This window comes from Coenobita brevimanus, chromosome 24 (assembly GCF_032717465.1).
Source record: "Coenobita brevimanus isolate Jiangsu-jjx chromosome 24, ASM3271746v2, whole genome shotgun sequence".
Taxonomy (NCBI): domain Eukaryota; kingdom Metazoa; phylum Arthropoda; class Malacostraca; order Decapoda; family Coenobitidae; genus Coenobita; species Coenobita brevimanus.
Window position 1 is genome coordinate 16,509,904 of NC_136977.1, and position 21,380 is coordinate 16,531,283.

At 43.2% G+C, this 21,380-nt stretch overlaps 1 protein-coding gene and 1 pseudogene across 1 annotated transcript in view; both read right to left on the reverse strand.

Moving 5' to 3' along the window:
• The window catches only part of LOC145393503 (proteasome adapter and scaffold protein ECM29), an 835,694-nt gene that overhangs the window by 583,063 nt on the left and 231,251 nt on the right, over nucleotides 1–21,380 (reverse strand). The gene's annotated exons all lie outside the window — the stretch shown is intronic.
• LOC145393604 (5S ribosomal RNA) lies at nucleotides 5,694–5,806 on the reverse strand (annotated as a pseudogene).

Below are 21,380 nucleotides of genomic sequence, written 5' to 3' on the forward strand. Positions count from 1 at the left end.
CTCTATCCTCTCCACATGGCCAAACCACCTCAGCGTATTCCTCCTAATGCATCCTATCACATCCACACCACAATGCTCCTTTACATCCTCATTTGGCAGCCTGTCTCTCCATGTGACTTCACAGGCTCCTCTTAAATAACTCATTCCACTGCTCTCACTCTTGACTTGTGTCCTTCCAACAACGTCCAAGCTTCACTTCCATACGTTGGAGTTGGTATCACAGTACTCTCATGTAGTAACTTTCACTTCCATGCTCACTTCCCTGTTTCTTATCACTGCTTTCAAGGAACCAGCAACCTTTCTTCCCTGCTGTGCCCTTTCAAGCACTTCACCCTCCAAACCTCCATCCTTACTCATCACACTACCCAAGTACTTAAACGTACTCACATTTTCCAATTCCTCACCATCCAACCTCACTGTACATTCACTGACTTCACCTCTCTCAAAGACCATCACTTTACTCTTCCCTACATTCACCTTTAGATTCTGTTTCTTGCACACTCTCCCAAACTCATCCACCAAGCCTTGCAGCTCCCCTTTGTTTTCACTCAACAACAGTGTATCATCTGCAGACAACAGTACAGGGAGTTTCCAAACACTACCCTCTCTCATCAGGGCCACTCCAACATCCACTACCCTACCTTGTACTTCTTTTATTACCCCATCCATGTACAGATTGAACAACCATAGAGACATGACACATCCCTGTTTCAACCCAACCTTCAAAGAGAAAAATTCACACAGTTCACCATCCATATGCATTGCAGCCTTCGCACCATCATACACACTCTTCACAGCATTCAACAACTTCCCATCTACTCCATATATTCTTAATACTTTCCACAATCCTTGTCTATCCACCCTGTCATATGCTTTCTCCAAATCCATGAAAGCCACATACAACTTCATTCCCTTCTCTAAAAACTTTTCCACTAAAGATCTAAGAATGAACATCTGATCTACACAACCTCTTCCCTTCCTAAAACCTCCCTGTTCTTCTCCAACTAATTCCTCTGTTCTTTCTCTAACTCTGTCAATGAGTAACCTACCAAACATTTTTCCTATTATACAAAGAAGACATGCCCTTATGATTACCACACACTTCTTTTTCCCCTTTTCCTTTGTACAAGGGAATAATTATACCTGACTTCCAATCCTCCGGGACTCTACCTTCCTCCCAGGCGAATCTGAACATTTTCCACATCCATTTTACTACTATCTCTCCCCGATCCTTCAGCATTTCACCACACACTCCATCAATTCCTGGGGATTTCCCCAATTTGACTTTCTTCATTGCTTCCATAACGTCTATTCAACTGATTTCTTCCTGTCTTCTCACCTCCCTCCTCCCAGCCATTCCCCAGCCACTTATACTCACATTACTTCCATCCTCTATGTTCAACATTCCTTAAAGTGTTCTCTCCATCTGCTCACTTTTTCTCCCTTCTCCACTAGTAATCTACCATTTTTATCTTTCACTCCCCTGCTAACTTCATTGCCACCCTGTCTTACTCTCTTCACCTCATTCCAGAACATTTTCTTACAGTCCCTCCACTTTACACTCAAATTCCTTCCAAATTCCTCATCCACTCTCTTCTTACTCCCTCTTACTAATCTTTTCACCTCTCTCTTCCTTCCTACATATAACTCTCTCTTCCGCCTCTCATCTTCTTCCACACCCCTATTTCTCATCCATTCATCATATGCTTTCTTTTTTTGTGCCACAGCCTGTCTCACCTCTTCATTCCACCATGCTGTTCCTTGTACCCTCCCTCCGTCTTCTCTTCATCCCACACACCACAACACATGTTGCACATATTTCTTCTGTGAATATCCTGCACACACCTTCCACGTCCCCCATCTGCTCCAATTCATATCTGCCCAATCGTTCCTCCATATCTAATACGTCAAAAACACTCACCACATTCTGTAGCTTCACATAAACATATCCGACAGAGTTAATCCAGACTCTGGCACGTTAAAAAGAGGTGCCAAATCCCTGATCATGCACTTCTTCTCACAACATTCATTAGGCTAGCTCACCAACTTCCATACCTCTCTTCCTCACACACTCATTTGCCATATCCTTTCACCTTCTCCTTGGCCTACCTTGCCTCCTTCCTCCTTCAGATTCGCTCAGAGAAACCTTTTTCACCAATCTATCGTTATCCATTCTCTCTACATGACCATACCATCTCAGGACACACTCTTCGATTCTGGTGTCCACAGACTTCCTCACTCCTCATCTTTCACGAATCACATTATTTTGAATACACTCTCTGTACTCCACGTACATACTTCAGCAGTCCCATCTCCAATGGTCTTACTCTTGACTTTTCAATTTTATGCCACACCATAGTATCACATCCATATGTTAAAGTTGGTACTAACACTCCTTCACGTAAGGCTCGTGCAGCTGCAACACTCAAGCCTCTGTTTCTTATCAAGGCCTTCATGGCACAAGCTACTGTACTTTCTTTCCTTGTTTTACTCTACTTCCCACTTCTTTTGCATGCTTTACTCTCAATTCTATCACTATGCCCAGTTATATGAACTCTCTCACCAATTTTAGTCTCTCTCCATTCACTGTTACATCACACTGGGATTCACCTTCTCTCTCGATTACTATTACTTTACTCTTTTCTACACTTACTCTCATGGCATGAAGCTCACAGACATTAGCAAAACTGTGCACTAGCCTACCATGTTCTTGTGTGCTATTTGCAAGTAGTACTGCATCATCAGCATACAACAAATTTGATATATTCCATCCATCACCATTCATTACCAATGCCATCCAGACTTGGAGCGGTGGCATCTTCGCTGTGGGACCCCCAGAGGCTGTCAAAGCAGAGCAGAACAGCATGGGGGCCAAACCACCACAAACCTTCTCCCCAGCCCCTCACGGGGCCTGAGAACCTGGGAGTGGCTTCGGTCGCCTAGGCAAGTACCACATCTCTCAACACAACACACACAACAACATCATTTTTTCTCCACTGAGAAATGATTCCCTGGAGGTCATTTCTTCAAGATTTCTTCTAGCCGGTGACACTGAGAGCAATCCAGGACCCACCAACAAATACACATGTCCAGCATGCTAAAACCTATCTCTTCGAGCCAACAGACAAAGGGCTCAGTTCAGTGCAATTCCTGAGAGAACTGGACCCATTACACCTGCACAACACCTGCATTCAGAAAATATTACACAAGCACCTGGAACTGCTCCTTATACTCCTTCCCCCCACCCACTAACCCCCCAACCAACCCCACCCCTACTTCATCCACACCCCCTCAGCCTAACCCACTGATACTTTCCACACCATCTAACCCCCCAACACCCCCCATTCCACCCCAATTTAATTCCCCCCCCACCCTTTACCTTCATAACAACCTTTTCCTACCCCTTCCCCTCCACCCACACCCTCACCTCCCCCCCGTCCTGCAGCACCCAACGCACATCGTACACACAACATAAACATTCTTCAAATAAGCATAGAACTCACACAATTCATCAAACAACAAAACATACACACTGCCATCTTGCAAAAAACAAAAAAATGCAGAACACAAAACACACCTACATTCCATAATTTCATTACCTTTAGACAAACTGAGCTAACGGCGGTGGCGGTGAACTCATCAACCTGGTACTTTTTTTTTTTTTTTTTTTTTTTTTCCAACTCTGGGCATAGGCTTCACAGCCTGCTATCAAGGCCCAGCAGACCTCCTACATACCATACACCTCTACATGTCACCACTTGGGCGCTAACACCCACCGTCCATATTGAATACATGCTAGGGCTGTCTCATACAGGACTGGTGTATTGGTATTAGCGGGGGTATTTTTACGACATGTCGGCGGGTTTTCTGGTAGATCAGTAAAGCCTGATTTAATGAAATTCAAATCCCTAAACTGTTCCCTCCCCCAGCCGGGATTTGAACCTGGGTCCGTTAGGACTGCAGGCCGCCTCACTACCGACTGAGCCAGCACCTCCCCCAAATCCATCAACTTTTCAGATACCAGTGCACACACAAAGTCACTTCTCCCCCCACATGATGCCACAACAGAAATACAATTAAGTTAAATATGCACTGGTAATAAGTCACACATAACAATCGCCAATACATACATTCCCCCCCAGTCATCCCCCACAGTATCACACAATTACTCTCCACAAATACACCACATCATTAAAATGCCCTATTTATCCTGGGTGGTGATTTCAATGCCAAGCGTCGGCCTGGCACATCAACAACCCTGACACAGACAGAGGGCTGGTACTACAATCCCAAACATATAATCTTTTAATACTCAATAATCTCTATCAACATATACATATCCCACACCAAACCTGCTTCCTCTCATCATCCCTAGACATCACCTTTTGCTTCCCAAACCTCGTCCCCAAAACATCCTGGAAAGTGGTCAAAACCCTTGGCTCTGACCACCTCCCAATCATATCACTACCAAAACCAGAATCATCCCAGCCGGCCAGACACACATACACTAACTATAAGAGAGCCAACTGAGAAGCCTTCACAAATGAAACTGAACAACACTTTGAAACATTAACCCCTTAACTGCAGGGCATCACTTTCGTGACGCTTGGGAGCAAGGGATCTTACCGAGGGGAGTCACTTTTGTGATTCTGTGTTATTTTGAATTCGCCCAGGCTTTCAAATGGTGGCTTGTATCATCTATCAGTACTGCCAATGTCCAACACTAGTCAGCACTCCTAATCTCATCTGTACTCCCATCCATTGTTGACAATTTAGCCATTTCTCCCCGTTCTTGACTCCCCTCCCTATCTCCCCTCCATTACCCTCTCCTCTCACCTGCCAGGCCGTGCTATGCTAAGTAAATCTTCCCTGGAATTTTCCACTGATTTCATCCATTGAAATAAGTCCTATGCCCTATTCTTATACCAATAATATTTAAAAAAAAGAAATACGGTAAGTGATAGTGCCATACACCTGGAATTGGCTAATTATCATCAGACGACACCTCATGTGCACTCGTTGGCTAATTTTCACTGTTTATTTCCCCTTGAAATATGCCGTATAATCTATTCTCGTAATAAAAATATATATAAGAAAGGAAGGGAGAAGCCTAAGTGATATCTACATTCACCTGGAACTACCTAATTATTCCAGGTCACCACACTGTATTCTATGCTAAGTAAATCTTCCCTGGAATTTTCCACTGATTTCATCCATTGAAATAAGCCCTATGCCCTATTCTTATACCAAATAATATATACAAAAAAGAAATACGGTAAGTGATAGTGCCATACACCTGGAATTGGCTAATTATCACCTGACAACACCTCATGTGCACTCGTTCGCTAATTTTCGCTGTTTATTTCCCCTTGAAATATGCCGTATAATCTATTCTCGTAATAAATATATATATAAGAAAGGAAGGGAGTAGCCTAAGTGATATTTACATTCACCTGGAACTACCTAATTATTGCAGGCCACCACACTGAATTCTACACTAAGTAAATCTTCCCTGGAATTTTCCACTGAATTCATCCATTGAAATAAGCCCTATGCCCTATTCTTCCATCCATCCATCCATTGCCAGACGCCATGTATCCCAAACGGAGTGGCCAAGGGCTTAGAGTTAACTGTTTTACAGGGAGGGGCACTAATCCTCCACCAACCCCACTTGACACGTAGGGAGAACATTATGCCAACAGCATCTGGTGTTCCCAGGCAGTCACCCATCCAAATACTACACAACGTTGCTTAACTTCGCTGATCGGACGGGAAGCGGTGTACTCAACGTGGTATGGCCGTTGCCCTATTCTTATACCAAATAATATATACAAAAAAGAAATAAGGTAAGTGATAGTGCCATACACCTGGAATTGGCTTATTATCACCTGACAACATCTCACGTGCACTTGTTCGCTAATTTTCACTGTTTATTTCCCCTTGAAATATGCTGTATAATCTATGCTCGTAATAAATATATATATAAGGAGGGAAGGGAGAAGCCTAAGTGATCTTTACATTCACCTGGAACTACCGAATTTATTATGTATTGTCTAGATTTCCTGCCAAACATTTCATAGCTATACATTAGCAGCTGTCACAAGGCTGACGTTGGCAGTATTGCACTCCACCTAGAGGCAGGCCACCTGTATCAGTTTACTGTCGTCTTTCAACATGAAAGTACAGAGATAGCCCGATTATCCGGGCTATATGGTGTTAAGGGGTGCCCGATTAGTTCGAAAGCACGATTAATCAGGCGGAAACAAAACAAGTACTGTATTGTTAGACTGATTTATTTACCGGTAAACCTACACTTTAAGTACCAGAAAGACCTTTCCAGTTCGATGTATATTCCTCCAGCTTGTTTCAGTATTTTTCAGACTATATTCAGTTCGGTAAATCACGTTTTCTTAATGAAAGATTTCCTCCCTGTCATTATCGTCACGTTCTAAAGCTGTACCTACGATTGTTTCCAGTACAATGGACGAAACTCATCGCACTCAAATGTGGACTTCGTTTCCCAACTGAAGATTAGGTTAGGTTAAATTATTAGGTGCAGTTAAGCTAGGTTTGGCCAGATTTAAACACTTAGATTGGAACAGTGTCTTCTGCCATTACGTTAACGAATCAAACAAGAGTCGTCACACCAGAACAGCTAAAAACAGCGGGGAAACAGATTTAACAAGAAATGTTTATTTACCAACCCGGAAATAATCAGAAAAATATAACAGACTATCAGGATGAACTGATTTGGTAAGATGCTTTTACTGCTTACAGCAAAGCACTTTACTCCCCTCAAATCCTCAATGTTCGTGAGTTCAGAAATTTGTGTGCTCCCGTGGCAGACCTTGAAACCATTTTTTCAAAGTTATAAAGTCAGTTTCTTTTTCTTAAAGATGTGAAAAGACTCGTCTGGTACACCTGTTTTTTTCCCCTCCTCCCTAAACTCATCTTGTGATTTGCTATGATTCATGAAAGAATTAATAAAATTAGGGGGCATGTTTCATTAGCAAATAAACATAAAGTTAAGGTGCATGTTACTTTGGCATTTAAACATATCAGCGAAAGCATCTGGGATGAAAGGACCGCCTAGCTGTTTGGGATGGTAGAGTAGGGTTGTGTAAACATACGAGTGACCTTCGTTCCCTTCCCATAATTGTTCGCAGTTTTTATGGCTCTCCCTAACTCAACGTTACTGACACCGGTACAGTAAAGCATTGTTCAAGGCTGGCAGCCATGAAGGGGTTAATGGAATACATTATTGTTTGAATCAATACTCTCTCTCTTTCACAAGTACATGAACAAACAAAAGAATGTGCAATAAATGTACACTTAACTGTAAGGAGCAGAAATAACTGTATGCTCTGTCGGTCCGAAATGTGTTGGGAAGCGACATCGAACAAAGAATGTGGAACTGAATGCCACCTTACGGGAACACGTGAGGTGAAAGTATTTTTTCTTATTAGTAAACATAATTGTTCCATTTCGTTCCCTATAATTGTGAAACTCATAAATTTTCGTCCAAGCATACAGCCTAATAACCTTACCAATTCAATTCATATTGCTCTAGTTTGTTTTCTGTATTTTTCTGCCTATTTTGCTGGTGGTAAATACGTTTGGCTGAAAGATTTCCTCTCATTATCATAACGTTCCTTAAGCCTTACCTACGATTGTTTCCGGCATAATGGAAGAAACTCATAATTAGGGTGCATGTTACATTAGCATTTAAACATATCGGCAAAAACATCTGTGACGAAGTGGCAGGCCACCTGACTGTTTGAGAAGGTAGAGGAGGGTCGTGAAAACATACAAGTGACCTTCGTTCCCTTCCCATAATTGTTCGCAGTTTTTTATAGCTCTCTCTCTAACCCAACATCCCAGACACTGGTACAGTAAAGCATTGTTTGAGGCTGACAGCTGTGATGGGGTTAATGGAATGCATTATTGTTTGTATTAATACTCTCTTTCACACATACAGTACACTTAAGAATGAACAAAAGAATGAACAGTAAATTTAAGAGGAAGAAATAACTATGCACTGTTGGTCCGAAATGTGTTGGGAAGCGCGATATCTAACGAAGAATGCAGAACTGAATGCTAACTTATGAGAACACATGAGATGAATATTTTTTTTTTTTCTGATTGGCAGACATTCTTGTTTCATTTCGTTCCCTAAAACCAGGAAACCCATTACTTTTCGTCTAACTGTACAGCCTAAAGACTTCACCAATTCACTTCATTTTCCTCCAGTTTGTTTTCTGTGTTTTTCTATTTTGAGGGTAGTAAATTACTTTTTCTTGCTGAGAGATTTTCTCTATTATCACGTTCTTTAAGCCGTACCTACGATTGCTTCAGGCATAATGGAAGAAACTCATCGTACACAAAAGTGGATTTAGTTTCCCAATTTCCCAACTGGAGCCCAGGTTAGGTCAGGTTAGGTTAAATTAGGTTAAATTATTAAGAAGTTAAGCAAGGTTAGGCTAGGTCAGGAGTATCAGTTGCCTCACCAAACTCCACCCTACCACCCTTGTAATCGAGTTGTGAGCAGGAGGTGTGTGGGGGCAGGGTGAGCAGACTCCCTCTGGTTTATCCATGCCTCTCTCCCTAGCAACTAGATGCTTCCTGTTTAAACCGGAGCTATCGTAACGATAATTATATGAATTACTGTACCACTGAACCATTCGGTCATGGCCCGGATATACCGAAAGCTGGATAATCCGAGCCTGGATAATCGACCTTCCACTGTACATCGGATTCACGCCTGTCAAATTCCGCTGCTTTTCACCTCCATGCAAAGGGCCCTGTGACCTCTACCCCCTACTAAACCTTGTGTGGAAAGAGGTAAAGGGCAGACAAATGATAGAGAATGACTACGATCTTTCTGGTGAGTAAAACAGTGCAAGTGGAAATGTAAATAATGTGTAAACAGCAAGTGAAAGCAATGAATGTAAATATAAGTGAACAGTGGAAAATAGTTTTATAAGTTACTGCAAGTGACAGTGCATAATACAGTGTAAATAAAATAGAAATGTAAATAATGTAAATAAAATAGAGAATGTAAATAAAAATGTAAATGAGTGGTATTATAAGAATACGAGTATATATACTAGGAGTAATGAAAGTGAAAGTTTCACTCTAGCATGTATGAATACTATGAGTTATGAGAGTGAAGGTGAAAGTGACATTCACTCTCAATGCTAGTATACAGGATGAGAAAGTGAATGCTACATATTTTACTGAAAGAGAAATTGAATCCCAACAGTGACAATAAACTACTATTACTGAAGGAAACTTATGGATAAAGACTGTAGCTATATATAAGTGTTATATAATAATAGAAATATAAAGTGTGAGGAGTTTTATGAATAATAAATGACAGAACACCAGCGGCGAACGATCGCAAGTGGAAAGGTCGTACACCCTCGTAATTTTCATTGCTTTCACAGTGTTTTTTTTTTGGCGTATGGATTCCAAACTATTTGAGAATCATAGAATAGTGTTTCTAGTGATAATATCAGGCTGTGGTAATCATATTACGGGTTGTCGGGAAGTGTAAAGTGGAGATTTCGTTACCCAATTTCAGAGGTCTCCACAAGTCCTAGGTACTCGACGAAGGCTCAACAAACATCCCAGGAGAAAGCTGAAGGTATGTGCCATATGCATATGTAATTTTAATATTCTAGGACTAATAACTGATTTTTGGCAAATATTTTTAGAGAGTCTGTCGGAGCGCGAATATGCCCATGGGAGCCGCAAGTCAAAGCAAAACAAGCCTGTGGTTTAGGGATTAAACAGTACATCCATCACAAACATCAACACTGCTGTGCACACTTTCAATACAATTATTCAAAATGTAGACAAAAGACACATCCCCAGAGGCAACAGAGAGAGACACAACCCCAACTTCACACCAGAAATTCAAGTCGTCTTCAGTCAACGGGACACATTACGATACCCCCGAACACCCCAAACACACGACAATGTACAACAAATACAAGAACTCAACATTCAAACAAACAATAAAATATCAGGCCAGCAAACACTAAATTGGAATAATTATCCCCAAACACTTGATCACAAAACAAACACCAGCACTCTCTACAAAACACTAAACAGCATCACACTTTCCAACTGCAACACTAGACAATCACACACTGCCATTACAACAACAGACACCATACCTTCAAACAAACAGCGAGCAAACATTCTCATCAATCACTTTTCACGTGTCAGCCATCTAAACCCCATCGTGATGACCGACATGTCATCCGACACAAGAGACAGTTCCCCAAAGAACCAGACTTTGCACCTCTCGTTTACAACCAGACAAAGAACATCATTACCAACCTAAGTACTCATCTGCCTGTGGACCAGATAACATGAGCAACATACATCTTAAACAACTTGGACTACAAGGCATACAAGCACTCACCAACGTATCAAACTACAGCTACTCACACAACATAATAACCAACATCTGGAGGCATGGCACTACCATCACTATCCTCAAACCCAACAACGACCCCAAGTTACCTTCTCACACCGCCCCATCACACTCCTCTGCACCCCCTTCAAAGTCACTAAACAACTGGTATTACAACTAGTTACACCTCACACCCCCCTAGCCCCATCACAACATGGTTTTAGGCCACTACACTCCACAGACACTCTTCTTACAGACTTTACACAACGAGTTTTTGATGGCATGAATTCAGCTAGGCCACCAAACAGAACACTCCTAGTCACACTAGGCATTAGCGAAGCTTTTGATGCCATCCCCGACCACAACCTCAGCAACAAAATATTCAACACAAACATGCACAATAACACAAGAAGATGGCTGGCAAACTATTTGGCAGGCAGATGTGCACCCGTAACATCTGCGGTCAGTCATCGAACATTAGAAACTTCACAAATGGGGTTCCTCAAGGATCTGTTTTGTCCCCTACTCTCTTTAACCCATACATGCATGACATACCCACACCCCACACTACCACAAATACACAGCTTCCTATGTGGACAACATAACACTTACATGTACACACCAAAACGCAAACACAGCCGCACACATCCTCCAACCTAACCTCAACACGCTACACGAATTGTTCACCACAAACAGGCTCAAAATAGTCCCAGCCATATCTACAATGACCTGTCTCACAAACTGGACAGCAGAACACAGTCACATTCCACATCTCACCATAAACAACACTCCCCTACCACACACACACACCCAAAATCACTGGTGTAACATACAACACATCAATGTCATATACACAACACATCACAAACTATCTATCTACTATCTACTGCCAGACGCCATAATCCCGTAAGGAGTGGCCATTTGACTTTGAGTTAGTTGTTTTACGAGGAGGGACACTAACCCTCCGCCAACCCACTTGTTGACACGTAGGGAGCACGTATGGTTTGGTTATATGGTTACCACCCAGCGTTGTAAATGGTTTCTTGGCTTACAGGAAACCATTAGGCTTGTCACTCAATGTAAAGCCACCTGTAAAGGAAAGAAAAGTAATAAGAAGTGACAGGAAAGATGGAAGAAATAGGAAGAGAGGAGGACAGGCACAGAAAAAGAATGATACAGGCTACAGAAGAAGTAGGCAGCACTACATCAAGTGAGTGGATGATGGTCGCCACCACCTACCACAAACATTAAAGATAAATTAACACCAAGACTCAAAGCCTTAAGGCCACTTGCCCGTACAACTTTTGGACACAACAAAGAAACCACCACCACTGTATTCAAACAATATATATGTTCAGTGATGAATTATGCAAGCCCTGCTTGGGCTTCTAACCTCAATAAAATACACTACAACACTCTACAAACCATACAGAACAAGGCCCTAAAAATAATCACAAGCTGCACAGCTACTACACCCACAGACCACCTACACCAAGAAACCAAAGTCCTTAAAGTCAAGGATCAGACATGAGAGGCACCCAGTTTCTCACCACAGCCTCCACAAACCCACACCATGCACTACATTAAAAGGCAGCACATCCACACACACACAATGGAACATCAACTGCAAAGAGGTGAACTGGAAGGAATGGGACTCAGGAGGCAGCGAAGATTCATGGGGCACTATGTTATTAAATATACAGTAATAATGAATAATGTGAGGACGCAATGGGTCAAAGAAGAGACACGGTTCCGAGGTGAGGACACATCAGCAAGGTTAGACTTACTGTTTACCAAAGAACTCGGTGTAATAGAATCATTGAAATATTTCTGTCCTATAGGAATAAGTGATCATGTGGTCATTGAGTTCCAGATGATAATAAGGAATGTCGAGCCAAGAGACAAGCTTTATAGACAAGGAAGATACAACTTTGGGAAAGCAAATTCTACAGGATTGAGAAAATTTTTGGAAAATGCGGATTGGAGAAAATTCAGAGAAACAAGAGATACAGTGGAAGTGGGATATCTTTCTAGACCCCTATAATTTGGAAGTGGAAAAATTTGTACCAAGAGTAAGAGGGAAAGAAAACAGGAAAAAGGAGTGGTTTAAAAGAAGGTGTATGACAGCAAAAAACAGAGAGAGATAAGGTGTGGAACAACTGGAGAAAGAGAGGTAACAACAGAACAATGGAAGAATATAAAAGAACTAGAAATGACTACACAAGAATACACAGAGAAGAAAAAAGGAATTATGAAAAAGGTATAATAGACAAATGTAAGGATAAATCCAAACTGTTTTATAGATTTGATAATGGCAAACTGAAATAAAAGGAAGGAATCACCAAACTGAAAGTACAAGGAAAGGTCTATAAAGATGCAGAAGTGCAAGCTGAAATAATGAACAAATGTTTCCAATCGGTTTTCACTAATGAAAAGGAGTTTGTGGAAGGGGAGGGAGTGATTGGAAATGTACCAGTGATAAAAGATATAAAAGAGGAGGTACAGGAAGTGTATAAATTACTGGAAACTCAAGATGTAAGGAAAGCCCCAGGACCAGATGGAATTTCTAATTGGATACTGAAGGAATGAAGAGAACAACTGGCAGATAAAATTCACAGTTTAGTGTGTGTTCTCTGGACGAGGGGAAAGTGCCTCAAGAATGGAAGAGGGCAAATGTGGTACCAATTTATAAGGGAGGAAACAGGGAAGAACCCCTGAATTATAGACCAGTGTCTCTAATCAGCATGGTCGAAAATTGTGTGAGAGAATCCAGAAAGACAGGTGGATAAAATATCAAGAAGAGATGAATATTTTGGCTAAATGTCAGTTTGGATTCAGAAGTGGAAGGTCATGTGTTTCAAACTTGAGCTTTTACTCAAGAGCGACTGACGTGGTACAGGAGAGAGACGGTTGGGTGGACTGTGTGTACTTAGACTTAGAGAAGGCCTTCGACAAGGTACCACGTAAGAGACTAATGTGGAAACTAGAGTATGTAGGAGGACTGAAGGGGAAACTCCTGGAATGAATGAGAGACTTTTTGGGAGACAGACAAATGAGGACAGTAATAAAGGCTAGGATGTCTGGATGGAGGGAAGTAACAAGTGGAGTCCCTCAAGGCTCAGAGTTGATGCCAGTAACGTTCTTGATTTACATAAATGATATGGTAGATGGAGTGAACTGTTATACAAGTCTGTTTGCTGATGATGTAAAGATCTTGAGGAAGGCAGAGGTTGAGGAGGATTGTAAAATGCTGCAGGAGGACCTGGATAGGATTCATCATTGGAGCCGGATGTGGGAAATCAAATTTAACGTAAAGTAATGTATAATATTGGAAATGGGTAAAAGTACCAGGAGGCCATCACTGAATTATTTGATGGGTAATGAAATAATCACAAAAATGAGAGAAGCAAAAGATTTGGGAGTGCTAGTCCAAGACAGTTCATCACTGGAAAAACATATTAACAAGATACTTTAATTAGAGAGACATATTAACTCTCGACTAACATAAAAGTGGCATTTCATTATATGGATGAGGAGATGATGAAAAAATTGATAGTGGCCATGACCCACCCCAGGTCAGAATATGCAGCAGTAGTGTGGTCCCCACACAAAAAGAAAGATATAAACTAGATTGAGAGAATACAAAGAACAGCAACCAAGATGGTCCCGAGTCTGGCAGATCTGTCATACAGAGAGAGGCTGGAAAAGCTGGATTTGCCTTCCTTAGTGGAGAGGAGAAAGAGGGGAGACATGATTGCAGTGTTCAGGACCATGACAGAAGTAGATAAAATTGACTGAGAAGATCTGTTTGTATGGGATAAGAAAGCAACAAAAGGACAAGGAATGAAATTGAAGAAGTCAAGCTGCTTGAAGAATATCAAGAAAGACAGTTTTCCTTATAGAAGCACAGACCTGTGGAATAGCCTGGACAAAGAGATAGTTCAGTCTAAAAACAAGTTTAAAGTTAAATTTGACTTACTGAGAAACAGCGATGGGAATCCACTAGCATAGCACATTTTATGTATATCACAATTATGTACAGGTTATCCCTTAATTCACACGAACTTTTCTCACACAATTTCGGTTATCCACGAATTTTTCGTACAATAATTAAAACAAAATTATAGTATTCAAATAAGTAATTTCAATATACAAGAGAAATAAATAAAATATAAAAAATGCCTACCTGCTGCCCGTGTGCACACATATATGTATGTGTGTGTGTGTATGTGTGTGTGGGAGCCTGGGAGATCGGTCTACCACGCACCACACAGTCAGTTTGAATCCGACGGTCGAACCATGCATGACTTGCAAATCGTTATTTGTGGCTTATTTTTCTGCCTTCCAGTAATTGCTTGCCTTCTCTGTCAACATGGGGCATAAGCGTAGTGCTAGTGATGCATGTGGTAACACCAAAACTGACTTGTAAAGTGATGTTGCTGACAGAGAAAGTTAAAGTGTTGGACAGACTTCAGGGAGGAATGTCGGCAACAATTCTCCATCAGGACGATTCCCGTCATTTATTTACATACCAGTTTATTTAGCAAGTACAGTACACTAGTTTTTTACTTGTATGAGTTATAAAATCCCCCTGAAAGTTAGTTATTAAAGTATTAACCCCTTAAACGCGGCCGTGTACAGTCGCTCCCCCCCGAGTGGCGGGGTTGTATCGCGGTCCGAGTACCTGTAGGAAAATATTCGCCAAAAATCAGAGATTAACCCTTGAACATTATACTTGGTATGGCAGATAGTACTTACATTCAGCTTTCTCCAGAGACAGGTGTTGAGACTTCGTGGACTACCCAAGGACTTGTGGAGACCTGCAAAGTTGGGTAACCAAATCTTCACTTTCACACCTCCAGCAACCCGGTTTCCCCTCTACCACAGCCTCATTCTGTCACAGTAAACTTTATACTACAACGTAAAGGTAGTTAGGAATCCGTATTTGTACAATAAGCACTGAAAATAAGGCTAAAATCAACAGAGCGTACGGCCGACATGCAGTGCGGCGTCGGTCTTCCCATCACTCAACAAACATTTCCATTTTCACAGCTAAAAACATGTATACTACATTATTTTCAATCATATTACTTCCCAAAAGATTAGCACGGCGCGCTTTTTATTCTGCCTTACGCCCGTCACTTTATTCTCGTTCCTGTCGGCCGCTTGCACTGACTCGGAAGAGCTAGAACTCGCCATAATGTCACTTGAAAGCCTGCGGTAAACTGACGCTAAACAGGGGCAAACCGTGAGAAAAAAAGCTAGTGTTACAACTGGGGAAACAAGCGTTTCCTATTAGCATAAATTGCTTGTGAGAGGAGAGCGTAGATTTACAGTTCTGAGCACTCAGAGCGCTGCCATGTATCACAGCCAGGCTGGCAGGGGCCGTGGTGGTGGTGGTGGGGGGGGGGGACGGGGGAAAAACGCGATACTTGGCAACAACGGAGGTCAGTGGTACAAAGGTCAAGTGTGCTAAAAGTAGCTAAAGGATGGTGGTACTAATAGACAATACTAGCTGAAGCCTGCCTGCCCGCAGTTATTCAAAATTTACTAGAATCGCAAACGCGACGCTCCGCCGTTATGTCCTTTTTGCCGAGCGTCGCAAACGCGACGATCCGTGTTTAAAGGGTTAATTAATCAATAATAAGTATATTAATAGAATGACAAGGAATTGTCCATGTTTTGACGGTGAATTGACTTGATGGTGAATTGTCTCAGAACCGTATGTTTGGGGTGAGTCAACTGTTCATACAATAAAGAAGGAGAACGTAGCATACGGGAGACAGTGAGGGCTAGTGCACCAGACTGCTAAAGTGTCTCCACCTACGCCTGTGAATTGTCTTGTAACCGCATGTCTGGGGTGAATGAGTCAACTGTTCATACAATAAGGAAGGCAGAATGTAGCATATGGGAGGCAGTGAGGGCTAGTGCACCAGACTGCTGAAGTGTCTCCACCTACGCCTGTGCTTGTCAGGTTTCAGTTTTAAATTTGTTACATTTTTGTTGTTTTTAATACTTTATGCTAGTTTATAAGGTGTATGTAGTGCATAAACAGTATTATTCAGATGTAATATACGTACAGACATGCGTAATTATGTGCACACAAGGGCAGAACATATATGCGAATTTAACACATACACGAAGGGTCTGGGAACCTAACCCTCGCGTGAATTAAGGGCTTACCTGTATATTAGGTAAATACATAAATATTTGGAACGACTTTGACGATGAGGTGGTGCAGGCGAAAAACATTCATGTGTGTAAAAGTAGACTAGATAAATGTGGATGTGAAGACAGGAAAACACGAGCATTGCTCAATTCCTGTATGCTATAAATAGGTAAATACATATACCGTAACACTGAGTCTGGTTAGTACTTGGATGGGTGACCGCCTGGGAACACCAAATGCTGTTGGCATAACGTTCTCCCTACGTGTCAAGTGGGGTTGGTGGAGGATTAGTGCCCCTCCCTGTAAAACAATTAACTCTAAGTCCTTGGCCACCCCGTTTGGGATACATGGCGTCTGGCAATGAATGAATGAAAATGAACATATACCGTCATCTCTCCCCACTCGCCCGCCTCAGACCAGCTTCCAGAAGTATATCCATACTCAAATCACTCACCGCTCCATTCAGTCACTTAAAGACAACACACGGCTGCATGCACAGCCTCCTGATATCCACCCTAACGAATTCTATCTCCCTCGTGAGGACAGGGTCCATCTGGCCAGGCTGAGATGTGGACATCATCCACCCCTCTTCAGTTATCAGAAGAGGCTGGATGACTCTGTCACTGATGCCTGTCAAGGATACAAGAGAGCACCCCATACTATTAACTCCTTAAACGCGGCCGTGTACGGCCGATCCCCCCCGTGTGGCGGGGTTGTAGCGGGGTCTGAGTACCTGATGATTTTTCCTGTGAAAAAAATACAGGTTCTCTCTTCAGTCTGAGTACCTGTGGGAAAATATTTGCCAAAAATCAGAGATTAACCCTAGAACATTAAAATTTTTATGGCATATAGTACTTACATTCAGCTTTCTCCTGAGACAGATGTTGAGCCTTCGTGGACTACCAAAGGACTTGTGAAGACTTGCAAAGTTGGGTAACAAAGTCTTCACTTTCACACCTCCAGCAACCCGGTTTCCCCTCTACCACAGCCTCAATCTGTCACAGTACACTTTATACAACAATGTACAGGTAGTTTGGAATCCGTATTTGTACAATAAGCACTGAAAATAAGGCTATAATGAACGAAGCGTACGGCCGACATGCAGCGCGGCGGCGATCTTCCCGTCACTGAACACACATTTCCCTTTTCACAGCTAAAAACACGTATACTACATTATTTTCCTTCATAGTACTTCGCAAAGGCTCGCTTGGCACTATTACGGCCCTAAAAATCACTGTCACTGCCAGTATTGTGAAGCGGGAATAAGGAAGACCACCGCGGCGCGAGTTTATTCAGCCTTACGGCAGGCACTTTATTCTCGCTCCGGTCGGCCACTCGCACTTCATTTCTATCGCTCACTTTCACTCTAGCTGTCAGTTTTTTGCCTTATTCATCAGTGTCACTGTCATTTGTTATAAAAATAATATTTTCTACACAACAAACTGTCACTGTCAGAACATAGAATAGAAACATATGCTTTCAACTTCTTAAACTGGAGTGAATGTCGCTCTCAATACTTATATTATTACTATGTACAATTATTTACACAAAAAAACACTGTCACTGTCAGTGCTTTTACAACTACATACACTAATTTACACTCATCAGACTGTCACTGTCAGTACGTAAAAGAAAACTAAACACTAGTATCACTGTCACTCTCAGTATTATTTTCAAGATTCTTACCCTTATTTTCAATATCTAGTCAGGCTGTGGTAGTCAAAGAAACACGGGTAAGCACAGAGGGGAATTTTGCACTCTTTGCACTGCAAGGAGGTGCGCCTAAATGTTCTGTCCTGCCTGGTAGTGTGGCTGCACACATGACACCTCCTGAGTGCTTTTCCCCTCTTGGCAGTGGCAGGCAGTGGCTCCAGGCGGTGTCGCTGAAGGTAGTCCTGACACTGTAGGCGGTCTGGAGGTGTGTGTGGGTGGCGCCTGGGACCTGATGGCAGTACCTGCCCAAAACGCTGAAGCAGCTGGTACACACAAGTCTTTGAAAAACGCCGGAGAAAGTAGTTTGCTGGCTTCCTGTTCTTGATCTTATACAGGATAAAGGCGTTCAGCATGCACATATCAAGCAAGTGCAAGAACACCTTCCTGTACCAGCGACGGTTCCTCCTCAGGCAGTCTATCTCTCCGATCATCATGTCAGACTTGTCCACCAGCCGCATATTGACATTGTAGTCAATCACAGCATCAGGCTTTATCACAGGCTCGCCAGTCCTTCTGTCGACCTTCCCTGTGGCTTGCATTTCCCCCTTGTGAACTGTGGTGAGCACATTGACGATTCTCTTATCGTGCCACCTGATCGCCAGCATCTTGTCAGTTTTCTTCAGATGCACGTCTCCCCGCTTTGATCTTTCAGCCTCGGGGAAGGCAGGGTAGTGTGCCCTATTGCTACGGACAGTGCCACAGGATCCAACGCCGTGTTCAGAAAGGTACTTGGCGAGTTTTGGAGCTGTATAATTATTGTCCGTATACAGGACATGATTCCCGCCAAAGTACTTTTCCAAAAGTACTTTCACCACAGAACCAGAGAATCCAATGGGGTCAGTCTTGTCCAAGTCCACATTGCTGGCGGTGTAGATAATGAAGTCTAAGATGAACCCCGTCTTGCAGTCGCACAGCACGAAAAACTTTATTCCAAAGCGGTGGCATTTGCTAGGAATATACTGCACGAACCGAAGACGGCCCCTGAACAAAACCAAGGACTCGTCAATCACAACTTTCTTGAAGGGGCGAAGGAACCTCGTAAACTTATCCTTGATCAAGTTCAGGATTCCCCTCACTTTCCATAATGGGTCAGTTTGGGAAGGCTCATCATTGTTCGCAAAGAGAAGGTAAGTCATGAGTTGCCTGAAACGATCGCGACTCATGTATTTATTGAAGGTAAGTCATGAGTTGCCTGAAACGATCGCGACTCATGTATTTATTGAAGATGGGTGTGGGGCAAAGATCGTCAGCACTCCAGTATTCCTCGAGCTTGTGCTTCCAATTGTGGGGCATCAAAAGCATCAAGCCAATAAATACAAACAGTTCCCTGATCAGTACAGGAACCCATGCTGCCATCCGTGACGTGGATGGCGTTGCAGCTTCACCTTCACCTTCACGAACTGCAACAGATTGCCCCTCGTACCTGTTCGTCTCGGTACAAATCTGCTCCATTACTTCGTTATCCAGGAAGGCCAACAGGTAGTCCAAACATTCACCATCCTCTGGGACAGGGAAGTCAGCCTGTATTCCGCACCCACTGGCATCAAAGGGCAGATCTTCCGGCACAAAATCTGAGCCCTCAGACCACACGAAGGCATCCAGAGTGCCCTGCCTAGGCTGGGATGTGCTGGGGGCGGCGGGGGGTGAGGCAGGCCGTGTGGCAGTGGGTGAGGCAGGCGGTGAGGCAGTGCGTGAGGCAGAGGCTGTCCTAGGTCGTGTCGGTGTAGTGGTGGTGGTGGTGGGGAGATAAGCCGAAGGTTCAAGGTCACTCGCGGTGTCGTGACTGGTGAGTTGCCTAGTGCGAGTAACCTTTAGCAAGTCTTACACTAGGAGACAAAGTTCTACTCCTACTAGCACGGACACTGGGCCTACGGAAACCTCTACATAAACTAGACTGCCTACTTCCCTTCCGAGGTGGTGAAGGCGACTCCGAAGACTCCGGAGAAAGGGCAGCTGAAGACAACAACGAGAGAATGGGGCTGGGAGTGCGTGGCGGGCTGGCGGCGGCGTGACGTGGTGTAGGGGACAATGGCCAGTCTGAGGAAGACAATGGCTGGGAAGCTGGGTCACCACTTCGTCTCCTCTTGGCCCCCTTTCCATACACTAGGCCCCTTTTCACAGGAGCCTTGCCTGTTGAGGTGCTGGGCACAGGAATAGTCACTTCTGGCACCTCAGACTCAGCACTCGATAGTGTGTCTGACTCTGCCAGGTTATATAAAACACCGACGTCACTTCCATAATCCATGGACGCTTTTAATAACTCAATAGCTATAGCCGAGTCACTAAGTCCCTTAGCAGTTCCTTGTAAGGGTTTGTACGAGGTGGAGGTCACAAAACCCTTTTTCGGAGGGCTGGAAGGCACAGACTCGGAAGAGCTTGAGTCTGACATGGTGTTACCTTGAAAGATTCTGGTGGACTGACACTAAACAGGAGCAAACTGCGGGAAAAAATGCTAGTGTGACAACTGGGGAAACAAGCGTTTCCAATTAGCATAAAGTGCTTGCGAGAGGAAGGCGCAGATTGACAAGTATGAGCCGTCCGCGCGCTGCCATATCGCACAACGAGGGAGGGCCGGGCAGTGGTGCGTGGGTGGGTAAAAACAATGATACTTGGCAACAACCGAGGTCAGTAGTACAAAGGTCAAGTGTGCTAAAAGTAGCTAAAGGGTGGCAGTACTGATAGACAATACCAGCTGGAGCCTGCTTGCCCGTGGTTATTCAAAATTTACTAGAATTGCAAATGCGACGATCCGCCGTTATGTCCTTTTGGCCGAGCGTCGCAAACGAGACGATCCGCGTTTAAGGGGTTAAGCACATTATGGAAGACTGCATTGTACACAATCACCTGCACCAACAACACAACATACACTCCTTGAGCGCTCTGTGGGAGAACGCGGTCTTGGCCGTGGCCTTCCTAAGGGACTGGGGGCTGTTTGGTTAGACTGCCTAGGGAACAACTACTACTACTACCAATGCCATCCCTCTCTTCATTACTTATGTTTTTACTTCTCTCATCACTCCTGTCATATATACTGTATACTCTCATCACTCCTGTCATATATACTGTATACTGAAC